Source organism: Bos taurus, chromosome 11 (assembly GCF_002263795.3).
Source record: "Bos taurus isolate L1 Dominette 01449 registration number 42190680 breed Hereford chromosome 11, ARS-UCD2.0, whole genome shotgun sequence".
NCBI lineage: Eukaryota > Metazoa > Chordata > Mammalia > Artiodactyla > Bovidae > Bos > Bos taurus.
In genome coordinates, this window is record NC_037338.1 from 97,675,899 (window position 1) to 97,697,586 (window position 21,688).

A 21,688-nucleotide genomic window follows, 5' to 3' on the forward strand; every position below is an offset into this window, starting at 1 on the left:
TTGTTGAAAAACAAATGAATCTTAGGTAGGGATTTCAAAGGGAAACTGTATGAGGCCTGGAAGGATGTATGGGGAATAAGATGCACTGCTATTTCTAGGAAGAAGATGGGCGTGGCGGGGCGCTGATCGGAGTGTGCAGGCTGCAGAGCATCCTTGCAGGCGGAGACCGCGTCTGAGGGCTTCTAGCGGAGGCCGAGGCCAGGGAGGACCTGGGTTGCAGCGGCTGCGCACTGGAGCGCCCAGCCGGCCGATTTGCGTGTCTCCGCCTCTGCAGTGAGCTGATTGGGGAGAGGAGTCCGATTCCGCGCGCCTATTGGCTGAGAGGCCCGCCGCTCAGACCACCCCCCCCCCTCCAGGAGCGGACGGTTCCTACTGCGGCTGGGCACCGGCTCTGCTCCCGCGTCGGCCCGCGCTCCAGCTGCGCCCGGCCCGGCCCTGGCCCGGCTCGGCCCGGCTCCAGCCTCCGAGCGAAGTCGCCGCTGCCGCCTGGGCCGTTCCCAGGGCCATGAGGAGGCGGCGGCAGCCGCTGCGGCCCGCGTCAAGGTGACCGGCCAGGACTGCGGCGGCGAGAGCGGGCGGTGAGAGGAGCGGCCGGCGGGGCGGGGCGGGACCCTGAGGGCCGGGCCGGAGAGAGCTGCAGGTGCGAGGGGCGGGACCCTTAGGCGGGGGTGCCTGCCGCCCGGCAGGGGTGGGGCCTTGGGGCGGGAGGCGGGGCTGGGGGGTGGTGGTGGTGGGGTTGTTTCAGGCGGTCTGGGGGGCACTGGGGCCGGGCCGGGGGGCTTTAGGTGCGTGATGGGGATGGGGGTTTTGGTCTGGGGGACGGCAGGTGTGTGTGTGGAGGGGCGGGTTTGGAGTTGGGGAAAGGCCGCAGGTGCGTGGGGCGGGGCTGGAGGAGGCAGTTAGGAAGGGCTGAGGGGCTGCAGGTGCGGGGGGGGCGGGGCCAGGTGGGAACCACAGGTTTGCCAGGGGGAGGGGGCTGCGAGGTGAGGCCGAAGCGGCCGGACCGGCCGGGCCTTGAGGACACCACAGGTGCAAGGGGGGCGGGGCCGGGGAGACCTGCAGGGGGGTGGGGGGCGGGGCCCCGAGTGGTTGCAGGTCCGGAAGCGGGGGCCCCAGGTGAGCAGCGGCCAGAGGGTGAGTGAGGGGTCGCGGGGAGAAGGGAATGCTGCTTTCTCCTCTGCCGGGATTTTTTTTTTTTTTTTTTTTTTTGAGGGGAAGCAGGAGCTTTGGGCTTTCTGAGGATTCTGGAGGCTTCGAGGGTTGCCGCCGCTGGGCCGGAAGGGCCAGCTCGGCCTTGCCTGTGCTCCTCCTGAGTCGGACTTGGGTCTCAGCTGCCCTGGTTACTAGGCTGGCGGCTTCCCCTATGCCTCGCAGTGGCCTGACGTGGGGCGCACTGGTTTTCAATCTCGGGGAGGCTTTTTCGTGTCGCTGTTGCAGGGGGCATGCCTCGATTGGGGCGGAGTGGGGTGGGGGCCGCCCGTTGGCTTTCATTCTATCAGCTGTTGAGAAATGTGTGTGCTTGAAGAGTAGTTAGTGTGAAGCTGGAAGGGTGGAAGGGTTCTTGGCCGACTGGCTCCTGGGACCTGGAGGCTGCTGCAAATCTTAACAGTGGTCGTCTCCAGAAGATTGAAGTGGCAGCCTGGTGAGGGGGCAGAACAGGAATGAGGGTTCAGAGGCTTTTGCCTCTTTGTTGCCTGGGACAGCCTCTCACCTCTGAGCTTTGTTTCTTCCTATGCGAGGTGTGCATCCTGGTACCTGCCTTGTGTTCCCCTCAGGGGGCTTGTGAGGGTGGGACAGACTGAGGACATCTTTGTGTAAAGCTATGAGTCTGCTGCCTCTGTGCTAGTGGGCAGATTGTGTTTGGAAACTGAGGGTCGAAAGAGGAGGGGATTTTTTTTTTAATTTAATCAATCAATTTAGTTTTGGCTTTGCTGGATCTTCTTTGCTGTGCAGGCTTTTCTCTAGTTGCAGCGAGTGGGGGCTACTCTTTGTTGTGGTGCGAGGGCTTCTCTTTGCTGAGGCTTCTCTTGTTGCAGAGCATGGGCTCTAGGGCGTGCAGGCTTCAGGAGTCGTGGCTCTCTAGAGAGCTGTGGGCTCTAGAGTACAAGCTGTCATTGGGTTGCACGTGCTTAGCTGCTCCGAGGTATGTAGGATCTTCCCAGATCAGGGATAGCACCTGTGACTCCTGCAATGGCAGGCGGATTCTTTACCACTGAGCCACCAGGGAAGCCTGTGGAGGGGATTTCTAATCGGTAGACCGCTTTCTTGTTCGAGGTGGGGCTGAGGTAGGTAGTGGGGATGAGGTTTGTGGTGGGATGGTGACTCCTGCTTCCTATGAGGCCTGTGAGGCAGCTGTGGCAGATGGAAAGCACCAGAACATTTAATTGTTTGCTGACCTTTAGACCTCAACTCCAGTGAAGACTCTGAATTGGAACACGAAGCTCAGACTTGAGCCTTATGGAATTTCCCTTCCCCATCCGAGTATGAACACTGATTTTTATCACATTCCAGAAGGAAGACACCCAAAAGAGGGGAATGCCAAAACTTGGTTAGGTTTCCATGTGATGGAGAGAGGAAAGCAAGATGATGGGACTCCCTCCTATTTGGAAGAGTATCCCATAGCCAAGCGTGTGACCTCATTGCCTTTGCTCACCAGCAGTGTGACCAGTTCGTCCCACCTGTGTTGCATGGACAGAAGAGCGGCAGGAGGAGGCTTCTCCTGAATGAACCTGCACTTTTCTTCGTTTCAGGCACTGGGACTTTGGGGAACCAACTGCCATGGTGCTGGCCTCTCTCACTACCATTTGGTGTGGCATGACCCAGTGGCATCATGGGGATGTTGTCTCAGATGTGGGTCCTTACTGGGGTCTGTGCTCGTGTGGCAGGACCCAGAGGCTCTAAAGGCATCCCGTACTGTCCCAGCAGAAACTATGTAAATGACTCAGAGAGTGCTGTGCTCTGGGTAATGATCGTGCTCTGTGGGTTCAAAGAAAAGCCCAAACTTGGTGGTCCACGAGAGCTAGAAAATGTATTGGGTAATGAGAGAATTGGCTTTTTGGTTGGTAGTGTTTGAGTGACCGCATTCAAGGTTGAGAGAGAAACTTCATTAATGAAAATATCGCATCCAGGGTTCTCCGTGATATGGCTCCAGTCTACCTTTTAAACTTGATTTTCCTTTTCAGCATGGAGGGTAAGAGCTCTGGCTCGGAAGTCAGACAGAGCTGCCTTCGAAGCCTCACACACCAGTTTCTTGACTTCTCAGAGCTTTAGTCTCCTTATTTATAACACAGGGATAATCATGCCCACCTTGAGAGGTTGCTGTGAAGAGTGCACGTGGCTAGATACGTGAAGACACCTGATGTATTAGGCCTTTGTTGTTAGGGTCTGTTTCTGCCCCTCCCTGACCACCCATCTTTCAACACAACAAAATAGAACGTCCTATGTAAGGAGAGCAGGACTGGTCATTGTGAGGCCTTCGCTTCTCGTGTGACCTCTATCAGGCCTTCCCCTGTCCAGGCCTCAGTTTTCTTAGCTGAGAGAGGATATGTGAACATCAGGCAAGAGTGGTCCTAGCTCTGGCATTCTGATGAGCATGTTTTCCCGCAGGGCAGGAGGGAGGACACTGATGACCCGTTACTTAGTTCTTCTTTTAAAAATACCTGTTGAGTGCTTTGCCTGGCACATAGTGAAAGTGAAAGCCGCTCAGTTGTCCAACTCTTTGTGACCCCATGGACTATACAGTCCATAGAATTCCCCAGGCCAGAATACTGGAGTAGGTAGCCTTTCCCTTCTCCAGGGATCTTCCCAACCCAGGTCTCCCACATTGCAGGCAGATTCTTTACCAGCTGAGCCACAAGGGAAGCCCAAGAATACTAGAGTGGGTAACCCATCCCTTCTCCAGCGGATCTTCCCAACCCAGGAATCAAACCAGGGTCTCCTGCATTGCAGGCAGATTCTTTACCAACTGAACTGTTTATCAAAAAATACCTGTTGAGTGCTTTGTCTGGCACACAGTAGGTGCTCATTAAATACTTGTTGAAGGGACGAATGAGGGACTTTCAGAAGAAGGTGTGGCATCTTATCCCTGCTGCTTATATGGATGTTGTATCTGTACCTTCAAAGTGCATTTTGTTTATTGAAGAAAAAAAAGTTGCAACAGCTTTATCGTGAAATTAGTGAAGCTCAACATGAAAGACGAAAGTTATTTCACAGTCCTCTTTCACTACAAATTAAGTTCACTCCAATTTTCACAAACATACAAGTTTTTTTTCATGGTTGCAGTCATATGTACGTGAGCATTTGGAAAAGGCTTGGCAATAAGGAGTTTCTTTAAATGATGTTTTTATCTTATTTTTTTTAAGAATTAAAAAAAAATCACACATAGATTTTTTTTTTTTTTTCTAAAAGATAAGTATTTCAAGGGGGGAAAATTGTAAAGTAAGTGTCTTTCTTGTCTCAAGCTTCCAGTTCCCAGTCTTCTCTCTAGTGGTAACCACTATTATCATTTTCTTGTTTGTTATATATTCTTTCTCTTACGCAAGGAATAGCATCCTATACATACTTTTGCTCCTGTGTTTATTTACTTGATTTCTTTTGGAAAGTGTCCCAGCATTGGAAAATGTTCTAATTGGTACATACAGTTCCTCTTTAATAGATGTTTTTTTTCACCGACGCCTTGAGCACAATTTTGTGTCTCCACTCTCCCCCACTCTCCCTGATGTTTACTCAGTAATGGTCAGCAGTCATTGTTTAGAAGACTAACAAGAGACAGCCCTTGTTTTTCTCGAGGGAAGAAAAGGCTCCAGTTCCAGTGAACAGTAGACTAAAGGGCAGTCCATGTATCTGGATGCAAGGCAGACACAGAAAGAGAAAGGAAAAGGGATTTGTTCACTAGTAATTGAAAACTGGTTTTCCCTTCAGCCCATGATTCAAAGTCCAGCCCTGTCACTTACCAGCGATATGACTTGGGGCAATTTACCTAATCTTCCTTCCTTTCAGTTTCCTTATCTGTTAAATGGATGGTGATAATAGGATCTGCCTTTGGGGGCTTTTTGTGAAGAAGAAACGAGATCATGTGTGGGAAGTACTTGCGGGAATAGGTCTTGGTAGATGCTCCACAAGGGGTAGCTGCTGGGTTATTAATAATCTTTGTTAGCAGACACTTACTGGGCGGTGGAGGGTGAGCCACAGGAGATGCTCAAAGTCCTTGCCCTCATGAGGTGCTCACATGCTCTGCAGGGAGACTGGCACACAGGTCACTGAAGCTAGAACAGGGCCCAGGGGTGCGGAATTGGGCAGTGTGGGGGTCATGGAGGCAGGAAACAATGACTTCTCCCTTTGTGGTTTGGGAATGGCTTGCCACCTCCTCTGTGAAACCCACTGAATTCTTCTGCAAGTGACCACTCCTGTCTGCGCTCCCTTGGCATTCTTGTGTGAGTAACCTGGATTGGAGCATACACCTCGCTATCGCACACGTTGTTTTATGCCCGTGTCTCCTCTGCACAGGGAAAGTCTCCTACTTTCTTTGCTCCCGCGTTTCCAGGGTAGACTCTTGGTGGACCTCGTGATGGACCTCTGCTCAGACAAGTCATGCTACCAAATGCTGGCACACTCTTCTCGATAGGTCTTCAGGTCTCTGATGAAACCCAGACTCTGGACTCTGTTGCTTCATTCTCCAGGTACTTGAGTGCTGACCGAGACACACACAGCTGTCTGCCAGCTGTAGGTTTTGGGTCTGAATGGTGGTACTTGTCCTACTGAGTCTTGGGAGAGGGAAGAACTATTTGCTCCAGATAGTCCAGGACAAGACGGGGAAACAGAAAGAAGGATAAGTCTGAAAATGAACTGCTCACGCTTGCTGAAGCTCACCTCCCCCTTCCTCAGAAGTGTGGCTGCTGAGGTGGGCTAGTGGAGGAGCAGGCCGCAGGGAGCTGAGTAGGTGGTCTGTAGTTGCTGATGAGGGATGGGGAGCAGTGGTTGGGTTGGCCTCCTCGAGGGGCATCCTGAGGCATTTCTGGGGCCACTTCCTTCCTGTGGGCATTCATCCACCAGCCTTGCTGTGCTCTTGCTTTGGGCCCAGCTCTTTGCTGAGTGCTGGCCACGTGGAGATGGAAGAGTTGTGTCCTACCCTCGGAGCTGACGGCTAGTGGAGGAATCAGGTGCAAACAGAACGTGACCAGAAGGGGAGTGGTGACGACAGAGGACCCCAAGTGATGTGGCCAAGCAGATTCCAACTCTGGCGCTAGACCTGGGTTCCGATTCTGACTCATCCACACACAACCTTTGTAACTGTGGGCAAGCGTCTTTCCCATTGTTAGTCTCAGTGACGATAATGGGAATGGCAGGGTTACCTGCCTGGAGGCTGTTGTTGGAGATTCTGTGAAATAATGCTGTGGGTTGCTCAGCGCCCTGCCTGACAGAAACTTATGCTTACAGAGTGCTCATTGTACTTGATTATCCTTAGTGTTGGGGCAGCACCAGGAAGCACTCGTTTGGCTGTTTTCTCTGGGTTCCAGTATAGCGGTGATGGTGCCAGTCAGTGGTGAAGGTGAAGGTGATGGCCACGGCGTCTGAGAAACCAGCTCTGAGGTCATAGAGTGCTCGAGGAGTCCTTGGGGCTTTCCTCACGGGCCCACAAGTGATTCTTCTCCCTTTTCTGCTTGGGGCCTTCTCACAGGTGGTCCCAGCCCAGCACCACCCCGAGCCCCTTCTCTTTGATCCCCTGCACTGATCAGTTCCATGGCTTTTCCGCACGGGAGGCATGAGTCCGGCTTGTCTCACCTGCACTTTCTGAGGAGAGCAGACTGTGCAGACCCGGAGAGGCACATTCCCCCCACCCCCATTATTTTGCAGAGCTTTCAGGTCCAATGTGTTCTCTACAGGAGACACCGCCTCAGTGTCGGCGAAGCAGACAGGGCAGCACTTCTAGCAGACCTTGAAGTCAGGCTTGTGTGGGTTTATGTCCCGGCCCCACTTGCTAGCCCTGTGGCTTCAGGCAAGTGACCAATGCTCTGTTTGCTAATCAACACGGGAAGCACAATGATACTTACCTCCCCCTGGTTCTTACCTGACTTTAAGGAGATGAGAGGAACAGGGCTTGGCATAGTGCTCCACGTCATGAACATTCAGTGAGGGTGAGCTCTGTTAACCTGTTGACATCCAGGGCTGTCAGGATGCCTGTTTGGGGGGATGCTCACTTACTGCCTATGAGTTATGTGAGTTATTGCATGTGGAAAGTGTGGAGAGGGTGGCAGGCTGCTGGGAGCACCCCGGCTAGCAGGCAGTGCTCAGCCTGCCTTGGGACTGTGCACGCAAGCCTGGACCCCCACAAAAGCAGAAGATGCTGGTGCGTGGGAGGATGGAGTCAACCTCGTGGGTGGGCCTGTCTCAGACCCGTCCAGGAACTGAAGGCTGGTTTCCCAAGTTCTTGCTGTCCCCCTGTTCTGTGATTCCATGTGAATAATGGGACTTTAGTATAAACTCATATATAATATAAACTCATGCAACATTATACTTTTCCCTCATTAGGATTTAAATGTTTTTATTATCTGATTGTATTTTAAGGTTAAGACAGTTACTTGAGTAATCAGAAGAAAATGTAAATATTTGGCCTCAACTGTCAAAAGTTTCCTTGAAAAAAAAAGTTCCCATGAAAATCATCTTATTAGAGACAAAAGAAAGAATGATGAATAATTAAGTTCGTATTTATTGGATACAGTAATTCTCACCCACTCTTGTATGAGCTTGATAAGTAGGTCAGGGGAAATCTGTGCTTTTGATACATTTCTGAGTTACTAAATATTTATGGAAAACAAATTAGTGAATTCTGGAGAATTTGGTGTGTCTCTTTTTGTGGCAGTCAAGTCTGTTATGTGGAATTAGGGACTTTCACTATGTTGATATTTCTTGTTCTGTGCCCTCTCTGTAGCTGTTTTGTTTTTTTTTCCCCCCCTCTCTAGGCCCCGTATCTCTAGCACTTTGAGTCCACTGGTGTCTAGGGTTGTTCCCACTGGGTTCCCACAGCGCCCTGGTGTAGCGGGTAGTAACACTGTGTGACCGGCCTCAGCTTCCTCTCACCCCGATCCCAGACTTTGCAGAGTCAGTCTGCATTTTTTCTCCACGTTCAGGGCCTAGCCCAGGGCTAGTAACCGGCAGCCAGAACAGTCTGAGTGTGGTGTTCCCTCTGCTTCTGGTTTCTCTCAGAAAAAAGCCAAATGGTTTACGTGGCCCGCAGGTGTAACAGCTTGCTCTTCAGCGTAACTGTGAGTCCCCCGGTACGGTGTGTGCCATCCTGTCACACCACGGACTGTGGCTTCTCTGCCCACCATCCGGTCCTCCGTGCCTGGCGCAGCTTCCGGCACGGAGTAAGTAGTCCATAAATGTTTGTTACAGGGACACATGGAATAAAGGGCGAGAGCCCAGTGACTGATCTGAACCTGTAAAACGAGAAAGCTGTTGGATCTGAGGTCCCTTCATCATAAAATATTTGAGCACTTTACAAAGTCTCGACACCTTGTTTTTTAGCCTCATATTGATTCTGCGGGGTAGGTGGGGGTCGACTTTGGTCTTTGGAGGAGAAAACTGAAGCTCAGAGAGGGTGAACAGATTGCCCAAGATGGAGCTATGGGAGACACAGAGGGCTCCTCAAGTGTCTTTTCTCACAGCCCATGCTGCCTTGAGGTGTGGTTTCTGACACACATTGGAAGAGCCACAGGTGAGACAGGTAAATAGATTCATGGAGAAAAGGTTCTTGCAGCAGTTCCTCTTGGTTTTAGTTGTTTTTTCCTGATAATTTGAAAAGTTGAGTTCAATTTGGGACGATGGCTTTAAGGTCTGAGATCAGGAAACACTGATCTTTCGTGTACACAACGAAGGTTCAGGATTGGTGTATGTGCTGATTGGTCGGTGACTAAGATTAGAATTTGTTCTTTTTGGGAAAATTTTTGGTAAGACTAGAAGTTACTTGCTGACTGATATGTAGCGTTGTTGTCATTGTTTAGTCATGGAGTCTTGTCCGACTCTTTGCCACCCTATGGACTGCAGCACGCCAGGCTTCCCTGTCCATCACTAACTCCCAGAGCCCACTCAAACTCATGTCTATCGCATCAGTGATGCCATCCAACCATCTTACCCTCTGTTGTCCCCTTCTCCTACCCTCAGTCTTTCCCAGCATCAGGGTCTTTTCCAGTGAGGTGGCTCTTTGCCTCAGATGGCCAAAGTATTGGAGCTTCAGCTTCAGTCCTTCCAATGAATATTCAGGATTGTTTCCCTTTAGGATTGACTGGTTTGATTTCCTTGCAGTCCAAGGGACTCTCAAGAGTCTTCTCCCGCACCGCAATTCAAAAACATCCATTCTTCAGCGCTCAGCCCTCTTCATGGCCCAACTCTCACATCCATATGTGACTACTGGAAAAAACCATAGCTTCGACTATGTGAACCTTTGTCAGCAAGGTGACATCTCTGCTTCTTGATACACTGTCTAGGTTTGTCATAGCTTTCCTTGCAAGGAGCAAGTGTCGTTTAGTTTCACGGCTGCAGTCACCATCCGCAGTGATTTTGGAGCCCAGGAAAAGAAAATCTGTCACTGTTTGCACCTTCTGTTTGCCATGAAGTGATGGGATCGGATGCCAGGATCTTAGTTTTTTGAATGTTGAGTTTTAAGCCAACTTTTTCACTCTGCTCTTTCGTGATTGTCAAGAGGCTCTTTAGTTTCTCTTCGCTTTCTGTGACTTTTTATGACCCTATGGACTGTAGCCTGCCAGGCTTCTCTGTCCATGGGATTCTGCAGGCAAGAATACTGGAATGGCCATGCCTCCAGGGGATCTTCCCGACCCAGCAATTGAACTCTCATCTCTTACTTCTCCTGCTTTGGTAATCAGTTTCTTCACCATGAGTGCCACCTGGGAAGCCCTGATATGTAGCATTATTTTGATGCTTTCAAAAGATGCTAATTGCTTCAGTTAGCCTGTTTTTCTAATTTATCTCTGGGTGTACCTGCCTTGGGCTCTTTTGCTGTGAGCACTGCTGCAGACTTTGTGCTTATCAGATACAGTGTCAGTCAGATCTGAAGGTGAGAGGTCATCAGGGCTGCTCTTCCTGCTTTCCACATGAGGGTGGATGGACTTTGCCAGGGTTTTCAGACTCAGGCGTCCTGACTCTCCACCTGTAAAACCTGTGGACTTCCATCTGTGTGTTGCAGTTTCTCAGCAGCTGCCTGCCTCTCATGTAGTGTTGCTCATAGGCCACGTCCATCAAAAGGCAGTTTCCAGTGAGGCTCTGTGTGGTGGGGGCACGATGGCTGAGCCAACGCCCAACCAGGAAAGGTTATTCTCTGTGTGTGTGTGTTAGTCACTCAGTTGTGTCCAACTCTTTGCAACCCTATGGACTGTAGCCTGCCAGGCTCCTCTGTCCATGGCTGGAGTGGGTTGCCATTCCCTTCTCCAGGGGATCTTCCCAACCCAGGAATCAAACCCAGGTCTCCTGTATTGCAGGTGAATTCTTTGCTGTCTGAGCCACCAGGGAAGCCTACTTAATGTATAAAATTGGGAAGTACTAGCATTTGAATGGGAGAAGGCAATGGCACCCCACTCCAGTACTCTTGCCTGGAAAATCCCATGGACAGAGGAGCCTGGTGGGCTGCAGTCCATGGGGTCGTGAAGAGTCGGACATGACTGAGTGACTTCACTTTCACTTTTTACTTTCCTGCATTGGAGAAGGAAATGGCAACCCACTCCAATGTTCTTGCCTGGAGAATCCCAGGGACGGGGGAGCCTGGTGGGCTGCCGTCTATGGGGTCGCAAAGAGTCGGACATGACCGAAGCAACTTAGCAGCAGCAGCAGAGGTATGTAAGTGTAAAAATAAGTCCAAAATAAAACAAATAAGTGTTGGAAAGGTTAATTAGAGCACTGACACTGGCTACAAAAGAAGAGTACAAGGTGCTCAGAGGCCATAAGCCAGATGGCTTTACCTGGCTGGGCGATCAGAGATTGCTTCTCAGAGGAAAGAGGAGTTGGGGTTAGCCAGGAGAAGAAGTGGCTGCAGGTTGCAACAGTACACTGTTTGGAGTCAGAAAACCTTGGTTCCTGCTCTGAGTCGCTTAGTTTTGTGAGCCTCGAGAGAGGCACTTAATTTCAGTCTTCTTTAAAGGTGATCATAATACTGACTTTGTGATATCTTACTGATCAGGGCCACTAAAATAATAATAATAAAAAAAGAAGACTATTTCAAGTGCTGGCACAGTGATAAAAAAATCCACCTGCCAGTGCAGGAAATGCGAAAGATGTGGGTTTGATCCCTGGGTTGGGAAGATCCCCAGAGAAGGAAGTGGCGACTCAGTCCAGTGTTTTTCTTGTATGTTTTGTTTTTTGGCTGCGAAGCATGTGGGATCTTACCTTCCCAACCAGGGATCAAACCTGCACCCCCTGCATTGCAAGGCGAAGTCTTAACCACTGGACCACCAGGGAAGGCCCTCATTCCAGTGTTTTTGCCTGGGAAACTCCATGGACAGAGGGGCCTGCAGGACTGCAGCCCGTGGGGTCGCAAAGAATCAGTTGATTGGCATGCAGCTGAGCATGCCAGCACTTCAAGTGCTAGCAAAGATGTGGAGCAGCCAGAATGCTCACAGCCTGCTGCTGGGTGTGTAGATCAGTTTAGCCAGTCTGGAGAACTGCTTGCCATCATCCAACAAAGCTGAACATTTAATCAGCTATGACCCGGTAGTTCCACTCTTGGGTATCAACCCAGCATGAAGGCATATGAATGTACCACATGGCACCACTCAGAAGGCTTACAGCAGCACCCCTGTGATGGCCCAGGCTGGAAACAGTCCCAGTGTCCGTTGGTATAGAGTGGACAGGAACAGTAAACTCCCACAGTGGGAAAACAGTAAGTGAACAACCATGGAAAATCAGGATGAATTTCACAAACATAATGTTCATTCAGGCACAAAAGATCATGTCCTGTATGGCTCCATTCATAGAAAGTTTAAATAGGCAGACGTAATCTCTGCTGTTGAAAACCAGAGTGGTGGCCACCCGTGGGAGGCTGGTAGAGATGGAAGGAGGTGTGGTGGGTTTTTGGAGGGGATCACGGTGTTTTCACCCCATCCGGGTGCTGTGACCTGGGTGTGTTCACTTTGTGAGACCCCTTTGACCTGTGCACTTGCATTGTGTTCTGTATGCATTTCTTCTGCACGCATGTTGCATTTCCATGGGAAGTTTGTTTAAAACGCTGACGGAAGGAAGCTTATCAGTCATGTTCCACTCAAATTATGATTAATGGTGAGAATGGAAGTTTTTTTGTATTGATGAGTAAAATAATCATTTTAACATACTTCATCTTTATCTCTTCCTTTGATCTTTGCATTTGTTTTGTAAGGTAACGAACATATCAGTACCTTAGAACATATATTTAATTTACAAATAAGCTTATGTATGTAAGAGGTACTTGCTCAATGCATGTTCAGCTGTTAGTAGTGAAGGACTGGAGAGTTTGATGAGCTGTAGCTCAAGGTCATAACAGAAGGGGCAGCCCAAGCAAGGGCCTGGCTGCGGGAAGCAGGTGGTGAGGAGGGAGCCTCAGTCAGTTTGGGTCAGCAGCCTGTGTTTGGGTTGTTTTCTTGCTTCTGGAACACGAAGTGTGGGCTGGGGTGGGGGTGGCCTGAAGCCAGAGAGGGAAGCAGAGCCTGGCCTCTTGAGCGCCTTGGGTCCCAGGGACCCCAGGGGAAGGGCTGCGAGGAAACTCTGGAAGTGGGAGGACTAAGGGAAGGGGGCAAGCAGAGGAGACAGGAGGAGAGGGGGAGAACGAGGTCATTATTGAGGCTGAGAGATGAGGGACTGGTGCACCGTGTTCAAAGCTCAGCTGTTAGGTCCTGCTGACCTAATGGGTGGTGGGAAGGTGGTGTGGTGTGGGGAGGATGAGGCCTGGAGCTCAAGGACCGAAGCTGTTTGAAAGACTGGGGAGAACTTCGGGTGTTCTCAGGCATGGGGAAGGATCAAGAGAGTGGAGGAGGCTGAGGGTGCAAAGTGGGCTGCTGGAGGGGAGGTGGCGGTGCCCTGGGTAGCCCTGGGTCTCAGGCGGACACCTCTTCCTCAGAGTTGGGAGTCGGGTGCCAGGAGACGATGCGGAAACTTCAGGTTAAAGGAGGGACCCAAGGGAGGTGAAGTCAGCTTTCCTCAGTGGAAGAGGTCATGAGGTTGCCCTCCTGGGGATGGTGGAGGATGCGGAGAGGGGGTGCTCTGTTGGAGGGAAGGCAGACTGGCCCCAGGGCCCTCTGCAACGGCTGTGCGGGATGCCTGTCCTGTGCCACGTGGTCTGCCTCCCTGACCACTTGCTCTGAGGGTTGGGGTGTTTGTGCCAGGTACTCCTGAGTTTTCCCCATGGGCCCCTTCCTGAGGTCTTGGCCAGGCTTTGCAGCTGCCAGAATGCATCTTCCTGTGGAGTCTCCTGGCAGATCCTCCCGTGCTTCCACCAGCGTGTATCCAAAGCATGATGGGAAAGGAGAATAGTGACCACAGAGATTTAAGTTAACTTTGGTGATTTTAGGGCAGGCTTTGCTACCCGATCGGCTAAATGGTATCACATATTGATCTATGGGGAAGGCTTGTGACATTTCACAGAACAGGCTCAGAATCAGATCTTGTTGTACTATATTTGGTCTGACCTTGTTGAGTGTCGAGAAACAAGGAACATCATGTAAATCGAATTACCCCCCTGCTTTTTCAGAGGCTCCTGTTTGGAAAGAGACCTGCTGGGACGGTTTATCCTGTTGGCCTGGGATTATGAAGCCCAACACGTGTTCCTGGTAAGTGGGTTCACTGACCCTGGTGCCCTGTGCCCTCTTGAGCAGAGGGCCAGGGTGTGGCACCCAGAGGTGCGGCTGGTTTGGGTGTGAGGTCAGAGAACCTCCCGCCGCGAGCCTGTGGGGCCGTGGAGGGCACAGGGGCTTCTGGGACTCGGGTGTCCTCAGTGAGCCACACCCAGAGACTTGGGCTCTGGGGTTTTCACCCCTGACTCTTGGATCAGGGTTTTTTCCTTCCTCTCTCTCCTCCTCGTGCAAAAGCTCTTGTTGCCACACTGTTTCGGTGTCATCCTTTTGCTCCTGTTGGTCAGAAGATGAACGTTCTGTGTCATGCTCCCTACAGTTGGGGTGACTTGGGTGATCTCCTTTCTCCAAACCTCAGTCAAGTCCTTGTCTTACCCCACAAACCTCTGCCCCCTCTCTCTCAGTTCAACTTCCCTCCTCACTTTGGGCTAGCCTTGCTACAGAGCCTTCGTCAGAAAGGGCCAACCGTGGTGTGAGTCACGCTTGGCCCTGGGAGGATGGGGGAAGGAATACGAAGGTGAGTAAGACATGATCGTGGTCTTCCAGAGACTCTAATCTACTCGTCAACCCCTGTCTTCCTGCCCACTTCCTCCCCCCCCGCCTCGCTCCCTGAGGTTCTGTCCAGCCTACCCGACACCTCTTCTAAGCATGCTTTTCTGCTCTCCTGACTCACTTAAGCTTTCCTTCTTTTAAACTGTCATGACACTTGTCATGACACATGTCATATCAAGGCCTCTTGTGGCCTTGGCCACAGTCTGCATCGCAGTCTGCTTTTTTTTGACCTCCCCCTTATCTCCTTGACTAGACGTCAAGCACTTTTAAGGCAGGGGCTGTGTCTTGCTCATTATTGTGTTCCATGCAGTGCTTTGCTCCATGCCTTACACACAGTAGGTGCTCAATAAGTGTCACCAGACGGGAACCAACGTGGACTCGCTCATGGTTCTCAGCACCCATCCCCTCTGCAGCCATGGTTCTCAGGTCTTGAGACAACATATGACCACAGGGGAATATCTGCCTAGAAGAATCCTAGGAGATCTTATTCAGATTGGAGTAGTCACAAAAGTGTTAAAAGCTGAAATATTACAATATTTTTCAGATTCTTCCTAGTACCTTACCCTTCTGTCAAGCTACTCTCACAAAGTGGTAGAAGGTAAAGTTTCTGATGCTTTCCTGCCAGGGCCCTAGGCTTCCTTGATTACAGTACAAGTAATTCATACAGTGCTTAGAAGAAGCAAGTTCCCTGAAACTTATATATCAGAGGGATTGGTTCCTTTAAGGAGCTTGCTGGAAATACTTGGTTTAAAGGTAAGAGGACATGAGAAAACTGAGACTGGGAGATAAGTCATTTTCCCAAGATCACACAGCAAGTAAGTGGCCGAGTTGAGTTTTGACTCTAGGTTAGTCTAGTTCTAGAAATGGGGTTCCTCTTTTCTGTGCTTTTGAGTCGGATGAGAGATGGATTCCATGGGCAGGGCTGCAGCTACCTACTTGCTGCCTGTGCCCTCAGAGGGACTGCTCAATTTCACGGATCCCAGGGGGTCTGGGCAGAAATGCTCCTGGCCCCTGTCATCACAAGGGGACCAGAGGGCAGGGGGTCCTCTCCGCATGTCTCAGCAGGAAGATCACAGTGTGCCGGCCCATTTCACGTGGGTCCCCTTGAACAGAGGCTGGAGTTGTCCAGGCTCACCAGTGCCGCCGTAGCTCGAGCAGTCTGCCGTGAGCATGGGCTACGTGAACCTGCGCCCTCTGGGAGGCAAAGACACATGACAGCTTTGTGGGGACCTGGCCAGTGAAAGAGGGGAGCCAAGCTTCACACTTGGAGCAGTGGGTCCTTTGAGGCAGGATAGAAGGAGAAGATGTATAAGAACTTTAGAGAATTCCGACGAGGATGCAATTAAAGTGTACCAGAGGCTTGCTGGAACTAAAAAACATGGCTTTAATTGGTGGTTTGGAAGGTCCAGTAGAAGAAAAGCCTCAAAACCCAGAAAAATAATAAAAAGAAATGGAAATAATGAACTAAAATGTGAGATGCTGTCCGCAGGGAAAGGCCTTGGAGACCTTATCCAGGGGACCTGGCATGGAGTCATGGGAGTTTCAGAAGGAGAAAAAAGAATAGATGGAGGAGTAATAGGAAGACAATAGAAGAAAATGTCATTGAATTGAAGAAAGATTTGATTCTTCAGATTAAATGGATCCTTTCATCCCACACAAAAACCAACACTCAGACCTACTTTCTAGTAAAAGTCCTAGACTCCAAGAAGAGAGAGAAAAATCTTAAAATTTTTTAGGAAGAAAGAACAGATTGTTGTCAAAGTAGAGAGAATTAGGCTGACATTGGGCCTCCTATATGCAGCCTTGGAGGCTGGAAGACAGTGGCCCGGGGTCTCCAGACTGTTCAAGGGAGAGGGCTGCAGTCCTTGCTGTGCCCATTGAGTTGTCACTCATGGTCATTGTGAAAGAAAGGCATTTCACACATGTGAGGACATAAAGCATAAGTCATCTGGTAAGTGTGCCTGAGGGAAATGTCCAGCGAAGTTCTCTAGCCTAAGGACAATTAGAGCAGAGTTCCTGGGGTGGGGGATGTGGAGAGTGAGGGGGCAGTGAGCGGCAGTGCACCCTTTGGCTCATAGAGACTAATCTCACAGGATATTGCTACTGTGACGTGGAATTTTTATTTTGTGTTATTAAGAACTTTTAAAATAGAGGAGAGCTGTATGAGAAAACATAATAGGCTGAAAATTCTAAACCATCTCTGTAAAACCCAAGCCTGTGGGAGAATGGATAGGAGAGTTGGGAAATGAGTGTTCCACTTTTAAGAGACTTAAATAAACATAGGGAAAATAAAAACCAAGGCATTGTTATTTATGTGTGTTACAGAAAGAGAAATAAAGGCTCAGTTTTGACTTGGGGATCAGAAGGTGTGTTAGGACTAGATTTTGTCACATGTAATAGATAACCCCAGAATAACAATGACTTAAACATGTAGGAGTTTATACTATTTCATGAAAGAGTAAAGAGGTTGGAGTGATGGAATCAAAGTCACCACAGAGCCAGGTTCCTTAATGTCTCGATGCTCTTGCTGCCATAGCAGATTGCCTCCTGACTCAAAATGGCTGCTTGAGGTCCAGTCATCACATTTGCATTCTAGAAGCCAGAAGGAGAAAGAGGAGAAGAGGCATGCCCTTTCACATACTTCTCAGAAGTCTCACCCGGCACTAACATTTACATCTCACTGAGTAGAGCTTAGCCACACCGAGCTACAAGGGACCATGGGGTGTGCTTAGCTAATAGGAGTTTTCTTGCTGGAGAAGTAAAGGAGAAAGAAAGAAGTTGGGACTTTCTGCCTCAAAAGATCATCACTAGCAGAATGCAAATAAAAATAGTTCTGTTTTACCTTTTTAAGTGGCAAAATGTTAACAAAAATTGATAAAACCAATGTTAGCAAGTGACTGAGGGAAATGAGTGCTCCCTTACACTGCTTTTGGGAGTATGAATTGTTCTAACTTTTGGGGAATATAATCTGAAAATATCGAATGAGTATTAAATATCCATATCTGTCAGCTGAGTAGCAAGACCTGCAGAAGCCCCAATGCAAAAGGCAGTACAAAGCTGTTTTCTGCACCACTGTTTGTAGTGGCAAAAAGTGGAAGGGATGGGAACCCCCATCAGCCACATATTAGGCATTTATTAAAAAGCAAGAAGAAGGCTGAGCGCCGAAGAATTGATGCTTTTGAACTGTGGTGTTGGAGAAGACTCTTGAGAGTCCCTTGGACTGCAAGGACATCCAACCAGTCCATTCTGAAGGAGATCAGCCCTGGGATTTCTTTGGAGGGAATGCTGTGAAAGCTGAAGCTCCAGTACTTTGGCCACCTCATGCGAAGAGTTGACTCATTGGAAAAGACTAATGCTGAGAGGGATTGGGGGCAGGAGGAGAAGGGGACGACAGAGGATGAGATGGCTGGATGGCATCACTGACTCGATGGACGTGAGTCTGAGTGAACTCCGGGAGTTGGTGATGGACAGGGAGGCGTGGCGTGCTGCAGTTCATGGGGTCGCGAAGAGTCGGACACGACTGAGCGACTGAACTGAACTGAACTGAAAAAGCAACCAGATCTCTCTCTCCACGTTGACGTGAGGGAAGCCCGTGATACATCACCAGGTTTAAAAAAAACAAATTGCAGAATAATTTGTCTCCAGCAGTGGTTGCAAACTGGTGACCAGTAGTAGTGTGTCCCAGGCCAGTGCAAAGTGCTTTTTACATAATTTTCTTCTCACCGTGAACTGACAAGGAAGGGACTATTGGGTCACCTCTTTTCAAAGGAGGAATTAGAAGCACAGAGACTAAGTGACTATCTTGCGGTCACCTAGCCAATAGGTACAGGGCTCAGGAAGTGACCAGGCCTCCAGAGTCTAAGCTCCTCCCAACTCTGCTACCCTGCCCAGGAGCACTATCTAGTCTGCCTCTCCAATGCTTTTATGGCTTTTATGGCCAACTCAGTGTTTCCCAAATGTTCAAAATGGAGTGGTGCAGTTAGCCACTGGACCCATCTGTCCTCATTCCAATACACCTGCAGCTTTGCCAGTGACACAGTCTGCTGGGCCCCACAGGCCTTTGTGGTTCGACCTTGGCTTCTGGTCTGAGTCCCACTTAGTTACATGTATTTATGTTGCTTGGCAGAGAAGGCAATGGTACCCCACTCCAGTACTCTTGCCTGGAGAACCCATGGAGGGAGGAGCCTGGTGGGCTGCAGTCCATGGGGTCACTAAGAGTCGGACACGACTGAGTGACTTCACGTTCACTCTTCACTTTCATGCATTGGAGAAGGAAATGGCAACCCACTCCAGTGTTCTTGCCTGGAGAATCCCAGGGACGGGGGAGCCTGGTGGGCTGCCGTCTATGGGGTCGCACAGAGTCGGACATGACTGAAGCGACTTAGCAGCAGCAGCAGCATATTGCTTGGCACAAAAACTTGGAGGAAGACACTCCTGTCTGCCCAATGGGATTACCTTAGTGTGTGGAAGGGGGTTGGCTCTGGGGGAGGGTGGTTTCATGGCTTTTTATTTGTACACCCCTGTTGGGTTTGGCTTATGGCAACAAAGATACATTATTTTTGTAGTTTAAACAAAAGTACAATAAAGTTTAATTTAAAATGAAACATCAAGAAACAACCCAGATAAATTACTACATTTTCCTTTTTGTCGTTTGTTTCTTTTGAGGTTGTCTTTATAAACGTCTGAAAGCAAGGAGACTGGAGTTTTTCTTTTTTATAAGATGAAGGTTCAGGTCATCCACTGTGTTTGCTTCTGACACCTTCTGTGTTTGAACATCTCATTCTTGAACCAAAACATTATAACAGGAGCAGCAGTGGTCCTCCCTGATCTGGAGGAAGGCTCTGCCCCGTTGTAACCTCAGAGTCAGACATGGGAAGCATGTGGAGGGAGGGTGCTCAGGAAACGGCTTGTGAGCCCCAGAAGCCGTGGGCTGCTCCTGATGCTGCCGGCATGACCCTCTTGCTGGACATCTTGGGGAGGCAGCAGAGCACGGCCACAGCTGTGACGCACCGGGAAGGATGAATGTAATTTAAGACAAATAGGATGAGTGCTAAGAGGCCTGGGCGCTCTAAAACCCTGTAAGAGGAGGACGCAACACTGGGGTCCCAGCACGGGTCCCAGAGGAAGTAACATTGAGAATGAGACTGGAAAAGAGAGGAAGGAGGAGAAGGAGGGACAAGGAAGGTCCAGGGAGAGAACCAGCCCCTGAGCACACCTGGCTGTGGGGGACAGGGTGGGGTGGGGGCTGCGGAGTGTGGCCACCAGTCTCCTCAAAACCCTTTTGGCACGTGTTCTAGCCTGCACGTCCTTGGCTAGAAGCCACTTCCAAAAGGCCGGGTCAGGGAGGGGTGGCAGAGGGCCTGCACACGCCCAGCACCGAACACGTCCTCCCTACCCCAGGCAGAGCCTGTGACTCTAGGTAGGTTGGGCACCTGTCAGCCCCCCTCCTTCCCTCATACCAGCTTTTCTCAGTGACCTTGCCTGCTGACCCTCTCCTGGCAGGACCACAGCCCTGGCCACCTGGGATCAGAGCTGGAGGGATGGTGAAGGCAGGTCTCAGCCACTTTTAACTTGACACCCCTCTGGGTGGTAGCTTCTGCCTGAGTCCTCCGTGAGCCGAACCGAGCCCAGAGTGATGCTGCTTCCCCTGCCCCCACCCCAGGAGTTGGCATCCCTTCTCCCTGCGTCTCCCACCCTCCTCAGGCTAGCAGGGATCTCTCCTTGAAGTCCACTGTGAAGTTCAAGTGTCTGTCCCAGCGGCCTAAGCATTGCAGTCTTGCCCGGACCTTGCACCTTCCTGAAGTAGACTAGGGTGGGGGAGTCATTTCTTCATTTCTACTGAGAACAAGGCAGACTGCTGGGTACTGTGCTGGGGACTGGGAATAAAGTAACAGTGTTTAAGCTCTTACCCCCTGCTAGGCGCTGTGATCAACCCTCCACAGAGAGGACCTGGGTTCAGGAACTTAAAGCGTATAAAACGCTTAGACTGCTGCCTGGTACCCACTGCTACTCCTGAGTGCCAGCTGGTGCTGTTCCTGGTCCTCATCATAGCCACACGGGGGGGCGGACAGTCCTGTATCCCCACTTTACAGAGGCAGAAACTGAGGTTTAGAGGGGCGCTTGCTTGCCATCACGTAGGATTCAAACCCAGGTCTCTCTGAGGGTGAATGAGTGGATGTGACTCTCACCTTCCAGGGCTTATGGTCAAGCAGGGAGATAACCCGGAGAGAAGATGTCCTTGCCAGAGTGATGGGCGCCACAGCTGGTTGAGCAGAGGGCTCACGGAGGGGCCTGGGGGTGGGGTGGGAGAAGGCCAGGAAACCCATTCCATGCAGCACCCTTGTTGAGGTGGGGAGATTGTCACTTCCTCCCACCCGTGGGATGCACCTTAGTTTCCCCGGGGCTTCAGTGAGGAGGCACTAGTTTGGTGGTCTGCACATACTCAGTTAGTGGTTAATCATCTGAGGGTCCGAATGTGGCTTCCCCTCCCAGCCAGACTCCTGGGACCTTGTCCCCCAGGTGGTCCCATGGGGAAGACCCCTCTGCCTCCAAGCTCAGTGTGACCTGAGGCCCTGTCCCTCTACTTTATGAATCCCCAGCCTTCCTGGGGACGTATGTGCAGATGGCCTGGGTTATAGCTCTGAGTTGCTTACCTCACCTCTCACTCCATTCCTGTCCCTCGAGTGAGTACGTTCTGCTGCCCCGTAGAAAGGCTCCGTTGCAGTCAACAGAAAGGAATAAAACACCGTCATAGAACTGTGATTGAAAATCCCAAGCTACATAAATCCCACCATGACCCTGACACCCCAACAAAACTCCTTCTGTTGCCCATTTCCTCTCCAGTTCCTGTCCACAGGGCAGGTGGGTTTTTACACGGTTTTTATGCATCTTGCCTCTTTTTTACCTTGAGGTGGTTGATTGGAAATGAGATCGCTCAGTTAGGAGATGACCACCAGGTGGCACCAGAGCACCAGACATTGGACTCCAACCTCCCACGTCAGATCCCTGTCAGTGGAGCATCCCTGAAGTGCTTGTCTGTGGAGGTTCACTTTCAATTTTCCCTCCAGATGCTGTGTTACTCACACATGCGTCGCCTACTTATTTTAGAAGAAGTTGGATGGTACTGGAGTGTACAAAAAGCAGAAAGTAGCAATGCCATACAGTGACGCCTGTGAGCACTGACGTTAAGACGCGAGCGCGCGAGTGCGTGCTTTGATGTTCGGTGCTTAGTCGTGTCCGACTCTTTGGGACCCCATGGACCGTAGCCCACCAGGCTCCTCTGACCCTGGGATTTCCCAGGCAAGAATACTGGA

At 50.5% G+C, this 21,688-nt stretch overlaps 1 protein-coding gene across 14 annotated transcripts in view; it reads left to right on the forward strand.

Annotated features, from left to right (window-relative positions):
• Positions 1-347: 347 nt before the first annotated feature.
• The window catches only part of RALGPS1 (Ral GEF with PH domain and SH3 binding motif 1), a 302,633-nt gene continuing 281,292 nt past the window's right edge, over positions 348-21,688 (forward strand). For 9 of the 14 annotated variants that reach the window (XM_024999163.2, XM_024999171.2, XM_024999174.2 and 6 more), the window contains exons 1-2: positions 348-578; positions 13,724-13,802. The gene's annotated coding sequence lies outside the window, so the exon portion shown is untranslated. Of the gene's footprint in view, positions 641-1,105; positions 1,135-5,542; positions 5,679-13,723; positions 13,803-21,688 lie in introns of those variants that run through there. The other 5 variants (XM_024999173.2, XM_024999164.2, XM_059891505.1 and 2 more) reach the window with 4 other exon arrangements.